Source organism: Desmodus rotundus, chromosome 2 (assembly GCF_022682495.2).
Source record: "Desmodus rotundus isolate HL8 chromosome 2, HLdesRot8A.1, whole genome shotgun sequence".
Classification (NCBI taxonomy): domain Eukaryota; kingdom Metazoa; phylum Chordata; class Mammalia; order Chiroptera; family Phyllostomidae; genus Desmodus; species Desmodus rotundus.
The window spans coordinates 152,799,188-152,811,850 of record NC_071388.1 but is presented as its reverse complement, the minus strand read 5'-3'; the positions used below and the strand labels follow the sequence as shown (position 1 = coordinate 152,811,850).

General features: G+C 38.2%; 1 long non-coding RNA gene across 1 annotated transcript; it reads left to right on the top strand.

The window, feature by feature from the left end:
- Nucleotides 1-6,612: 6,612 nt before the first annotated feature.
- On the top strand, nt 6,613-7,519 carry LOC123478651 (uncharacterized). Its single transcript, XR_006653924.2, has 2 exons — nt 6,613-6,836; nt 7,329-7,519. It is a non-coding gene; the product is annotated as an uncharacterized lncRNA (long non-coding RNA).
- Nucleotides 7,520-12,663: the final 5,144 nt, after the last annotated feature.

Genomic DNA, 12,663 nt, shown 5'->3' with positions numbered 1-12,663 from the left:
CCCAAATTTTTATCCACCACACGTAGGTGTGGGACCAGCCCATTCCACATTTCCACCCTTCCTACCAGTCTGGGTGGATGTGGTTTCTTTAATTCCATAGTTGTCGGACTTCCATTCAACTCAGTACCTGCTGATTCTGAGTGTGGTTGTTCTATAGTTTAGTTGTAATTTTGATGTGGATGTGCGAGGAGATGAGCCATGTTTACTCCTGCTGCCATCTTGACTAGAAGTGATCTAGTTTTGTCCTACATCTTTTGACTCCCCTAAAACTTAACTCCTGGTGTCCCAGTGTTGGCTAAAAGCCTTATTGATAACAAACAGTTGATTAACACGTAGTTTGCATATTATATGTATTATATACTATATTCTTACAAAAAAGTTAAGGAAAATTATTATAAACATCATAGGAAAAAATACCTTTATAGTACTGTATGTTTTTATCGAAAAAATTCTGGGTATAAGTGGACTCACACAGTTTAATCCCATGTTCAAGCGTCAATTGTACTTGAAACTGAGAATCCCAATTGATATAATGATTTGCCCAGTGCTGGTTCATGTTCTACCTACTACCAGTAAAGACAAATACAAAAAGACTAAGAATCAAAATCATCCTTTTTTCACTCAATTGCATTTGATAAATGACTTGAAATAAAGGATGACTTGCCATTGTATGTCACAATGAATATTTTCATGGACAAAGTGTTTTTGTTTCTGAGATTGTTTTTGATGTACACATAGCTCATATTTATTTTGTACTTTAGAATTTACACAGAATTTTCATCTGATCCACATACAGAACCAAAAAGTACACAGAGAAATTGCTAGTTTGCAAAGGTCACAGAACCAGATAAATGATAGAAGCCCAAACCTGATTTTCAGTCTGCTCTTCCCAATAGCCCAGTTTTACAAATGCTGAAGAAGATGGTGCTAGATTTCAAGGCACACCAAAATAGTAAACTACTTATTCTGGGTCTTCAGTTGGTTTTCTCTTTCCTTTAAATGTTACTGCTTTCCTGCAAGTTTGCATCCTTAACACGTCAGACTCCTCATATGGATAGATATATGTTGTTTATGGCAAGAAAAAATGCCACCATGTGCTCCCTCAAAAGAACTTTTCTGACAGGTATTTTGAGAAGAATCGTGAAACATTCCGGTAATTGTGTAGAACTGTTGGCATTTCTGCTTCACAAACTGAAGAAATTCATTTGGAAGTCTTGCAAATAAGTCATCTTGGAGAAGAAAAAGTGCTACAATTTCAAAGAAATGTGTAGTTTTCAAAACAAGCAACTTTTTAATTTCACAATTTATTATTTTATTCCTACCCACTTGCTGGATTGTAATGATAGCCCAAATTCTTTGCCTGATCTTCATTCACACCTTTTGCCATGTGACTGCAGCTCAATAGAGTTCCTTCCCATTCCTTCACCCATAAAACCAGGTTTTGTGACTAATAGAATGAAATGAAAATCATACCAGGCCAGGTCTTAAACTGGGCCTCAAAGGTCTACATGTGTTTGCTTGCTCTCCCTGTGCCTGAGATGTTGTGAGAAAGACTCTGGGCCAGCTGAATGAATGGTTTTTAGAAGAGGATGAGAGGTACATGGAGAGAGCTCCCAACTAAGGCCAGCCTAGTGCATTCAACAGTAAGACCCTTAGACATGAGCGAGTTCAGCCAAGCCCACAAAGCCACCCCCTAGATGACTCAATATGTGAGCAACAAATCCCCCCTAGCTCTGCCACTGAGGTTTCATGGCTGGTTGTTACATAGTCTTGGCATGACAATAGATGTGATACACCCTCAAACTTGTATACAAGTTACTCTAATTACAAATTCATTCAACGTATTCAGATTCACATATGTGATTTTCCCCAGAGTCCCACAGACTATTTGTTAAATCCAGCACAAATATTCATCAGACACTCTGTCTAGCTCCCAACTATCTCAAAACAATTCCAACTTAATAATTCCTTCATTATTTGTGATGCAGAAATACTTTTTCTTTCTTTATTCTTCCCTCTCATCAGTTAGTTATTGGGGTGATGCTTGAGACTACATACCAGTTTAAACCTAGAAAGAAGAAAACCAGGGATGGATGAAAAAAAATGGATACAGGCCATCGAGGGCAGTCATAGGATGAGTGATGCAGCAGGGAGGGGAGAAAGGAGCCCTGGAAACTGTTCCATACCCCGGTCCATCCAACAGCCCAGCCAAATAATGGGTCTACTATGATTAAACATTAAAATTTATCAATAGTCTTAAAAGACAGTAACTTTATACTGTTGACACGGGGAAAGATTTATTAACTAGGATATAAATGTGATCAGAAAGCAAGTAATATTGTAAATCAACTAAACTATATTGAAATAAAGAAATGAAAAGTTTTAGTCATTAAATGAGATAATGAAGTGATTGAAAATGCAATCTAGTCAATAGAAGTGAATACTTGCCACACATTTAAGCAAATCTATATAGAGAAGTTGTCAATAAGAAATTTGGCAGAAAACCCAGTAAAAAATACGAACACAAAAGTTAGATAGGCACTTTGTTAAAAGGTAAATGCAAATACCCTAGACATATAAAAAGATGTTCAAATTCCTTAATAACCGGAGAAATATAAATTAAAACCAGGGTAAGATGTCACAACTTGTCTACGGAATATCTAAAACATATGAATCGAAATGCTGTATGGTGAGGATGAAGTAGAGCCCTAGGAACCCACGTGGGAGCATGCAAGCTCAGATCCAAAAGAGCTCCACAGCCCCCTCAGAACCCGACTTGTCTGTTTATGGAGTTGCCAGATAAAACATAGGATGCCCAATTTCATTTGCATTTCAGACAAGCAGTGGATTACTTTTTACTATAAGCGTGTCCCATGTGACCTTTGGACATATTTATACTAAAAAAATAATCATTTATCTGAAATTCAGATTTAACTGGACATCCTGTATTTTTTTTTCTTTTCTAAATCTGGTTATGCTACTGTCTCATTGAAAATTGGGAAGGAGTAAATGGAAGGAAAAAAGAAGCACCTACCACGAGTGAGAAAAAAGTGGGTCCATGCCCAGCTACGTCAAGATACCCAGTGGCATTATGGGAAACAGTAACTCAGCCTTTGGGTTTTTTTCATGGTTCGTCATCAGAAAAATCTTCATGAATTGAATGAGGAGAGGTTCATTGGAGAGGTCACAGTGAAGAAACCCTTTGGATGACTTCTGCTGGTGGGTTTTAGATACTACAAGTCTTTGGGAAATAATATACTTAAGAAATTCTACTGAAGGTCTTATTAACCTCCACATTATTATGATAATTGTAACAATTGTTAAATTTAGGTGAGAAGTACATGGGTCATAAATGTGCTTGGCTTTTGACTCTTTTGCATGTTTCAAATTATTCATAATAAAGTGGGGAATAAATTATTGCGATGCTCCTATCACAGCAACCAGCTGCACTACACACATGCGGAGAGAAAGGGACTCATTAATTTGGGGTAATTTGTTTCCTTTCCACCAATTAAGAATTTTGTACAACTCAAGGGAGACCATGTGATACAAGTATTAATTTGCAAAGGCAACTTGCTGTTAGCGAAGTTTATTAAAAGGTTTTATGTTTCAGTCTTAACTAAAATTAATACACTCCAAAATCTGATTGAACACACATTATTTGTAAGAAAGAGGGTGGAGAGAAGTAAGAAAAATAAAATGTAAGTACGGCCTTTGCACCATTTACTCTGCTAGGCGACATTTGAGGTGGGTCTATCACCCCATTTTACAAAGGAGGCTCAGACTAGCTAAGGAGCCCAGCCAGAGTGGTGCTGAGGCTGAAGACAGATACTGAACTCCATGGCCCTCACTTCTTCCCACTGCACTCTGCTTCCACTTTCCAGTCTTAAATTTGTACCTTAACAATCAGTCTTTAAAAAGGTGGGGGGAGTTGTTTTGTTTTTAATATTTGCAGTGATTATCTCTCATAGAGCCCATCCCTAGCTTTTGTAAATCTGGTCTCAATTGCCCAAACTTGGAAAAAATCAAAATGAGTGACTGACATTTCTGTGGCAGCAGTTATTCTGCCATTTTGAAACATAAAGGATGGATGTTGTTCCCACTAGGTGCTGTGACACATCCCCAGCAAACATTAATTGGGCGCCCCAAAGGACTGCACTAGCAACCTGAGAAGAGGATGGCCCCTGCCCTCAAGAAGGGGGCAGTGTAAACCGTGCCTTTCCCCCGACACTTCACATCATCTCCACCATTTCTGCAGTTCCCTGAGCTCGTAAGTGTTTGGGGCTCTTTTTATCTGTTCCTCCAGTTAAGCTGTATATTCCCACACCAAAGTCACACTGTCTTCATTACTGTAGCTTTATAATAAACCTTAATATATTGAAGTCATTCCTTTTCCCTCTTCTTTCAAAATGCTTTGGCTATTCTGGGATCCATACTCTTCTATATTAATTTTAGAATAACTTTGTTAAGTTCTACAACACATGTGTGAGAATTTAACAGACAAGTTAATTTTTTTGGCTAATAAACATGAAGAATAGCTTGGCTTCATCAGTAATCATGGAAATGCAAATCAAGACCACAAGGAGATACCATTTGAACCTACGACAACAATTCAGAAGTTTAATGATGCTAAGTTTTAGAGAACATATGGACCAACAGAATTTCTTATACACTGCTGGTGGGAGTGTAAGTTGGTACAAACACTTTGGAAAGCAGGACAGAATTATATAATATTTAACATCGTGTATATTCTTTTATGTCTCTAGATCCAGTCTCCAACCTTTGCTCTGCTCTGTGTTCTTGGAAGCTTACCTTTATAGATTCCATCAGTGGTCTCCCTTGCATTCTGGTTGGGTTCAGCCAATGAGAAAGATGCTGGCAAAACATTGGAGAGAATGGTTAAGATTGCAATCAGGGTTTTTAGTGAGATCAGCTCCCTCTCTGCCAGGCTGTTGACTGTGAGTTTTACTGAAAGCTGGAGCTGTGTTGGGTAATTCTCTCCCACAGCTGCAGCTGCCCTCTTCAGGTTCCAGTAAGTGCTCCCTTCTCCTCAGGGGTAGGATGGTGATGGCTCCTTACCCTTGCCAGCCTCCGTGTGCTGCATTATCCTGTAATTGTTCCTTTAGGAAGCTTTCCTCAATTACACAGTTTGACCTTGTTCCTGACAGGACCCTTATTGGCACAACCTAAAATTCAACAATTTCACTCCGACGCACATACCCAGGAGAAACCAAAGCAGGAATGCTTTCTGGGACATATGTTCAAGAATGTTTGCAGTACGCTTTGCACACTTTGGTAATAGCAAAGGGAAGGAAGGAAGGAAGGAAGGAAGGAAGGAAGGAAGGAAGGAAGGAAGGAAGGAAAGAAGGAGCCAAAAGCCAATTGTGATATATTTGTCCAACATAATATTATACAAAAGTGAAAATTAATTATAATCACATGCAACAATACAGATGAATCTTAGTAATCAAATGTTGAGGAAAATATTTTGATGCAAGCCATAGAAGGCAAAGTATAGCATAATAAGCTTTTCATCAAATTAAAGATCTACTATTTATACATACATGTATGTGCTTAACTTTTTTAAAATGAAGCATGACACCACCCAATTTAGGAGAGTGGTTACCGCTGGGACCAGAGAAGAAGCATAGGATTAGGGTAGGCAAAGAGCACGTGGATAGATTATTGGTAATATTTTATTATTCCAGGTTATATGTTGAATTCTGGGGTTAAAATTAATTAATAAATTGGTTAAGTAAAAACAAATGTATAATTGCTTATTGTTAAATATAAAATGCAGGTTTAGAAGGTCTGGAGTTGCAGGCTAAGAATTCGAACTCTGAATCATCTGAATTTTTAAAATTAACCTGCCCAAAGTGAACAAAAGCTGAAAATCCTTTGCCAAATCCAAGCGTGAACTGATGGAGTTCTGGCCGGAGAATCACGCCATCAGAAGAGATGCAGAAGGAAAGAGCAGGGCTAAGAATTGCTGGTATTCTCGGTGGAAACACAAAAGGCAAAGACAAAAGAGGACTGAAATACGAGGCCAAAAGTCAATAATCCAGGACAGATTTTCCATAACAGAACTTTTGAAACTGTCCTTTTAAATACAATCTTTCAAGGATATATGAGGAATTTTGAACCATTTGACGCTATCTCCATAGTGGCTACATTTATGCTAAATGACACTGAATGTCTTCCTTTCTTGGGCTCTTCCCAGTCCTTACTACATACTGGGAATTAAACGCAAAAGCAAAGCTGTGGCATTGCAAATCTTGGTTGGGCTTTGGCTACATCTGCTGGACCAGTTACATCTACCCAGCTGACAGAAACTGTCCGAATCTGGAGGGCTTCTTTGTGTGTATTTTCGTTGGTTTTTATAGTGGGAGGAGTACCATTAAAAAATGTAAAGTGACATCCAGCTAAAAAGGTTAAAGAACCCCTATTCTAAATTGTACTGTAAGTTACTGCTTGAATGCAAATTATTCTTACTTTTAGAATACACTTTAATAGCCAACATTTCTCTGAAATATTTAAGTGGTATACTAGTTCCTGCATTTAATAAAAATAACAAATCTTATTAGTGAATTCAATCCTGGGGGTTGAGTTGTTAGTCCTAGTACCCTATCTATACAATTATTTTTCAGGTTTATTTCCTATTTTTATCTTGTCCTTCAAATGCAGTATAGTTCAGGGTTGCCTATTTTTAGTGCACTCAAGTACCACACTTCGGAAATGCCTCAGCACTTCGCTGTAAACCACGGCAGTCCCGGGCTGCACCTTCCCGCCCAGCACACAGCTTGTGCTCCTGTTATCTGTGCCTTTCAATTTACATGGTGAGTGTAACGTTTACTATTTACCCATCATAAAGAATATTCATGTTATTGAAAGAAGAAAAAACAACAAAAAACATTTTGATTACCCTTGTATTTTAAAAGAGACATCAAAAACCTTATCTAAAAACGGGATAAGACATTTAATACAAATGCTAAAGATAAAATAAATCATTTTAATAACCCCGGGACTTTTCGCTGACACTTTGTCCAGTGTTGATTTTGGGAATCTTAATATGAAAATTGTTTTGTTTTATTTTTTAAGAAAAAAAATCAGACAACTAAATTTGACTCCTTGAAGATTCTTTGACAGCTTTCTTTTCTTTTTAAAATTCTTGCCTAGATGAGTTGTTTGTGGGACAAGCTGACATTCGCTTAAATATAAATTTAAAATCTGATTCAAATATCTTATTTGAGTGGGGGCCAAAATGTCAAGTGTGTTTACAGATATCTAGTTAATACGTTTTTAGATTATCCAAACCCACTCATTTGTAGGAGGCTGAGAAGCAGGACCCGGAGAAGAAGGAACTGGCTCTGGAATGACGGCGGGGCGCAGACCACACTGGCCGGGCCGTGGGAACGCCGTCTCCTCCTCCCCGGCCAGCAGCCTGCCCGTGGCCATCTGTTGCATCACGTGAGGGGCAGCTGAGCTCCTCTTCAATAAACGCTGGCTGTTGGTCTTTTCACTTCTTCCCAGAGTGCGTGTTTTATCAGGACAAAGTTCTCTGGAACATCACAGAAGTTTTTGCTTAAGGAATGTAGCACAGTGAAATTAGGATTGCTTTCTGGAAACTTAAGGGATCAGACAGAACTGAGAAGGAAAAGGGGCCTCTGCCCAACACAATCTTCCTGAGGTGAAATTCCACTTTCATCGCACTTGAAAGGGTACTATTTTCCCTAGAAATGCCAAAGATTTTGAGACTCGGTCACCAAAGTGTAGAATAGCAAAGTGAAGGATGATTTTACTTGGTTGCAACAGCAGCAGAAAGTGACGAATGAACATTTAGAGAGATGTTACATCCATGTTATATTATTCACACTATACCTCCCTTAGCACTTAACATAATTGCAGTTTTAAAGTTATGTATCCAGTTACTTATTTAATGACTATCCCTGACCCCCCCACCACTAGCCTTTACTCTTCGTGAGGACAGAACCTTTTCTTCTTTATCCTCCATCCATAGTCTTAATACATAATTGTAACAGCATCTAACAACTATTTTGCCCTTACCCTATGTTTTTCTAAATGTGTTAGAAATGGTTAAATGTTTAAAAATGGTTATCATTTGATCGATAACAACACTATTGTTATTTCCTCCACATTGCAAAGGAGGAAACTAAATTACCAAAGATTTCATGTCTAATACACAGATATATCTAGTAGATAGGAAATGAGAACAGAAAGCCGGGCCCTCTGGCTGCAGCGTCCTTACTCCTCCACACGGCCTGTCGGACTAGGTGTGCAGGGTAAATGTTTGTTGAAAGAATAAATGAGCAACAAAGTGAATAACATTTTTTTTAGCTTGGCTAGGTGAGAAATAGATCATTTGAATTTTTCTTCCACTCTCTCCTTAGAAGTATTGATCCACCCCCTGTGAATGTAAGAAAATAGTGGTAGTCAATAGTATCGGTAGCATAATAATATGACAATGTTCAAGCTTCAAGCTTGATACAACTATGGCAGAATTTCCTCACTTTCCAAAGAGACTTCAAAGGAATTTTGGTCATTTACATTAAACTTGCTCAACGTTGTCTTGACTTTTAAACATATTCTGCGATAAATATACATAAATATACTAGGAAGAACAGAACTCTTTCATAGTACTTGTAAAAGTGGCTTATAAATTTAGAAACTCTTGTAAGTGATTCATTTATTGGTAACATTTAACTGAGGAGAGATTCATTGCTTTTGCTAGGAGCAGTTTCACGCAGGAGTACCCCAGTTCTCCAGTAAGGCCGGGTTCTCGTGCTGGTGGTGCCACCCACGCACCAGGAGGGGTTAGCTAAGTCAACTTGATTTCTGAGAGCCTCAATTTCTTTATTAGTAATAGTAACTAAGTGACCCACATGTCTCCAAAAAACATATACAGCGTCCAGCACAAATACCGCCCCTTTTTTATTATAAAATCTTTTATTACAAAATCATAAGCATGTAATTCTGTAACATAACAATATCACACCAAGCACACCATATGACATTTTAGGTAAAATGTTCAAATTCAAACTATAAATTATTACACCCATATTATCACCATACCAACCACACTCAAGCAGGCCTTACTTCTGCTGGGCCCTGTATTTTAATGAATCATCACACCAACCCTGTAAATTTAATAGTAATATGTTTTAAAGTAGCCATTAAGGATAAAAAACAAAGCAAAACAAAAAAAAACCAAACCCTGTCCTTTCTGGAAATCTAGATTCCATCGAAGAGATGCTGTTTCTTTATGAAGAAGTAGAATGAGCCATGGCGAAGTGACTTGTGTAAATGATCTCATTTGGGAGGCACCGAGCAGACAGAGGCTTGTCATTGCCAGGTAAGTCACATTTAAATTCCCTCAAACCTTGAGAAATAATGTGAGGGAAAGTGCAAAAATAGCACAGTCATTCCTTTGGACCAAGTTGACTTCTAGGCCTCCGGAGAGTGCCACAGCTGTGTATTCATCTATATGCAAAGAGAAATAATAAGAGTCACGTATGCTTGGTGCACGGCACTTTCCTATATACCCGTGTGCTCATCTATCGATGTATTTTGTGCTGAGCCTTTCTGTGAGGAAAGATCCGCCATGCACACTGCCCTGTGCACAGCTATAGACACATATTGAAGATGCCTTTCCCCCCTGCAATACGGAAAATTGCAAGAGCGCACAGCCCCTCTAAACCAGCGAGAACCAAACTAGAGGCAGCTGTATCTGATTGAAACTGTGGAGAGAAATGAGATTGACAGAGTTGCAGGGCTAGGAGGTTAATGAGTCCATAGTCCTGCCTCCAGGCAGAACTGTCCTGCGCCATTCCAGGCAAATGACAGCTCAGCCTCTTGGGGGAAGAGAAATCTTTATAACGTGCTTCAGTAACATATTCCATTGTCTAAATGTCCTCATCCTCATAAAGTTCTGAAAGCAATGGAAGTCCACAGTCCTCTGTTTAATCTCCATGTTGACAGATATATAAAATAATAAATTGACAGACACAGCAAAGATGATGAGAGCCTTAGAGATGGGCCACAGAATTGATTATTACCACCTTTCCAGAGACCTCGGAAGAGAGAATAATTAGCAAGTCTGTGGACTGTGGTTCTAGTTATGGTAATATTATGGGTCCAAATATTTGTTTTTATAAATAAGATCTACTGTTTATCATGAGTCACCAAATGAAATTTTGCTTTGCACTTAATAGCAGGGACCATGTGTTTCGCAAACACTATCTTAACCTGAAACATCTCTGACTGAAGAGTCGTTCCTTACATAAAAAAGCAAAGGAAGTACAGAACTGATGTGCACAAAGGCCCACACTGCTTTATTTCCTAGTTCTTTTTTGTTACAGTATTTGGATTCATGGATACTTTCTTACACATAATATTTCTAATAATAAATTACTGCCTCTTTTTCACTTTCACTGAAAACTGGTATCAACCTCTAGAAATAATGAATGTGTTGTCAGGGTTATATAGAGAAAAGAGTAGCAGATTTTGGAGAACAGGTTCAAATTTCTTGTCTACTACTTATCAATTGCATGGTCTCTTGTAAGCTGCTTGATCCCTGAGCTTTGTCTTCACCTGTATGATGGGACTAGTAACACCTATTTCACACTGGTCTTGGAGGATAAATGGGATAATAGTGGTAGAAGTATCTAGGGCCTAGCAGACACTAGAATAAATGTTAGTTGATCATCTGACCTGTTACCAACTGCCTTTGTTTTTTCTCCATTCCTTGTAAGTTCTGAGAATTAAGTGAGGGACAAAGCAGCCCCCTCTGAGTATGTCAGGCTGTTTCTGCTTCTGTTAGGCCTCATTTCTCTGTTGCTGACCCCCATGCAAACTCATGGGGGATATCCCTTAGAAACACAGGGTAATGGCAAGGGGACTTTCTAATGCCAAGTTAAACCTCATGTTGGATTCCAACGAGTTAAAAAAAAATCTGTGATGTTACATTTGTACGAAGAACAAGTAGACAGAATTTAGATTCTAAAACACTATCTTCATTTTTAGAAAGCTGTAACAGAACCGCTTTGTGCAAAGGATAAAAAGACTGATTCAAAGATAGACTACTTTTAAGTTCACAGGAATGAGCAATAAGGTAATTATTATTTATTGTGATGTAGAAATGCTAATATCTACATGATTAGAAATAGATTTAGATAACTTCTTATTATCAAATAATTATGTTCATATTATTAAAAAAAAAACCCCAGATAAACAGAGAAACTTTTGTAAAACATCACTCCTAATTTTATGATCCAGAAACAACCACTGATAATATTTGGGTACATTTTCTCTCTATCTTTTTCTGCACATATTCTGACAAGCAAGAATGCTTCCAAGCTCAAGTTCTGTCACTTGCTAGTTGGTCTTGGGCAAGTTATTTAGTTTCTCTAAGCACCTGTCACTGCAGCTGAAAATGGTATCAACTTCACAGAGTTATTGTGATGATTAGTGCAATAGGGCCCATAAAGCACTCAATATTGCATACGGTACATAATAGGCATTCAGTTATGCCAGCAATTGTTATTATTATCTTTGTTATACTTTTAAATGAAAAAATGATAATTCAAGGAGTAGGTCACTAGCCAGCTATTGTGACTGGGGCCTTTGGAGTCTGCAGTACCGAAGGGTCTCACAGAACAACACCATGGACACTTGATGGAATGCACTACTATGTGGTTCCAGACATTGTATACCATGACTCATTCAGGCCTTACAACAGTCCTGAGGCAGGTGGCATTATTCTTATTATCCCTACTTTACCCATGAGTAAACTGAGTCAGAGTTAGGCTAAGTAACAGAGTCTCACAGCCAAGTGGCAAAGCTGGCATTTCCACGCAATCAGTCCGGTTCCAGAGCCCATTTTTGTAAACAGATATAGAGGAGTCTAATATTGAGCAGGTATTTTTATAAATATTACAGTTTAAGTCAAACATTTTACAAAGCTCATGCTTTGCGATTAATTAGAAAAGAACAGATAGATAAATACCACGAAAAGAATTAAATGTCTGTCCACTTCTTTTGGACAGAATGTTTTGCAATGTTCCCAGTTGGCCCGTTATGCCCATCCGGCAAAGTCACAGGGCCTCCCATTCTATCCATTTCTTCTGAACTTTGTAGGTGGCTAGAAACAGTTAGACAGCATGCAGTGTTCTTGGAAAAATAGATTTGTATTACCCTTGGGAACAGACTGTGTTGCAAGAAATTCTTTGGCATAAAATAAGGCTGAGTATACACAGTTGTCTCTCAGATGGTGTGGGTTTGGAAACATAAGTGGACAAGCCAAACCCTTTAAGTCTTCCTTTTCCTTTGAATTGAATTCCAGAATGTGTTTTTTATGCCACTGTGTAGCATTTGTGTTTGTCCTTATTTATTCCTGCATAATATTTTATTGAGCGGATGTAACAATGGCTATTGAATGAAAACAAGATGCCTCAGTCATTCCAAAATAAGTTAAAAGTTCTATGCCCTCCCAGTGTATCTACTCCTCTCTTTCGGATAGTGAGAAAAAAAAGAACAGAAAAAGCACCCCAAAGCACAGGTGTGTATAATGATAAAGCAAAATTGCCCTTAACTTTTGGGTAAAACCGTATGTTCAGATATGGCTGAGGAAAGTATAAATTGGTATAT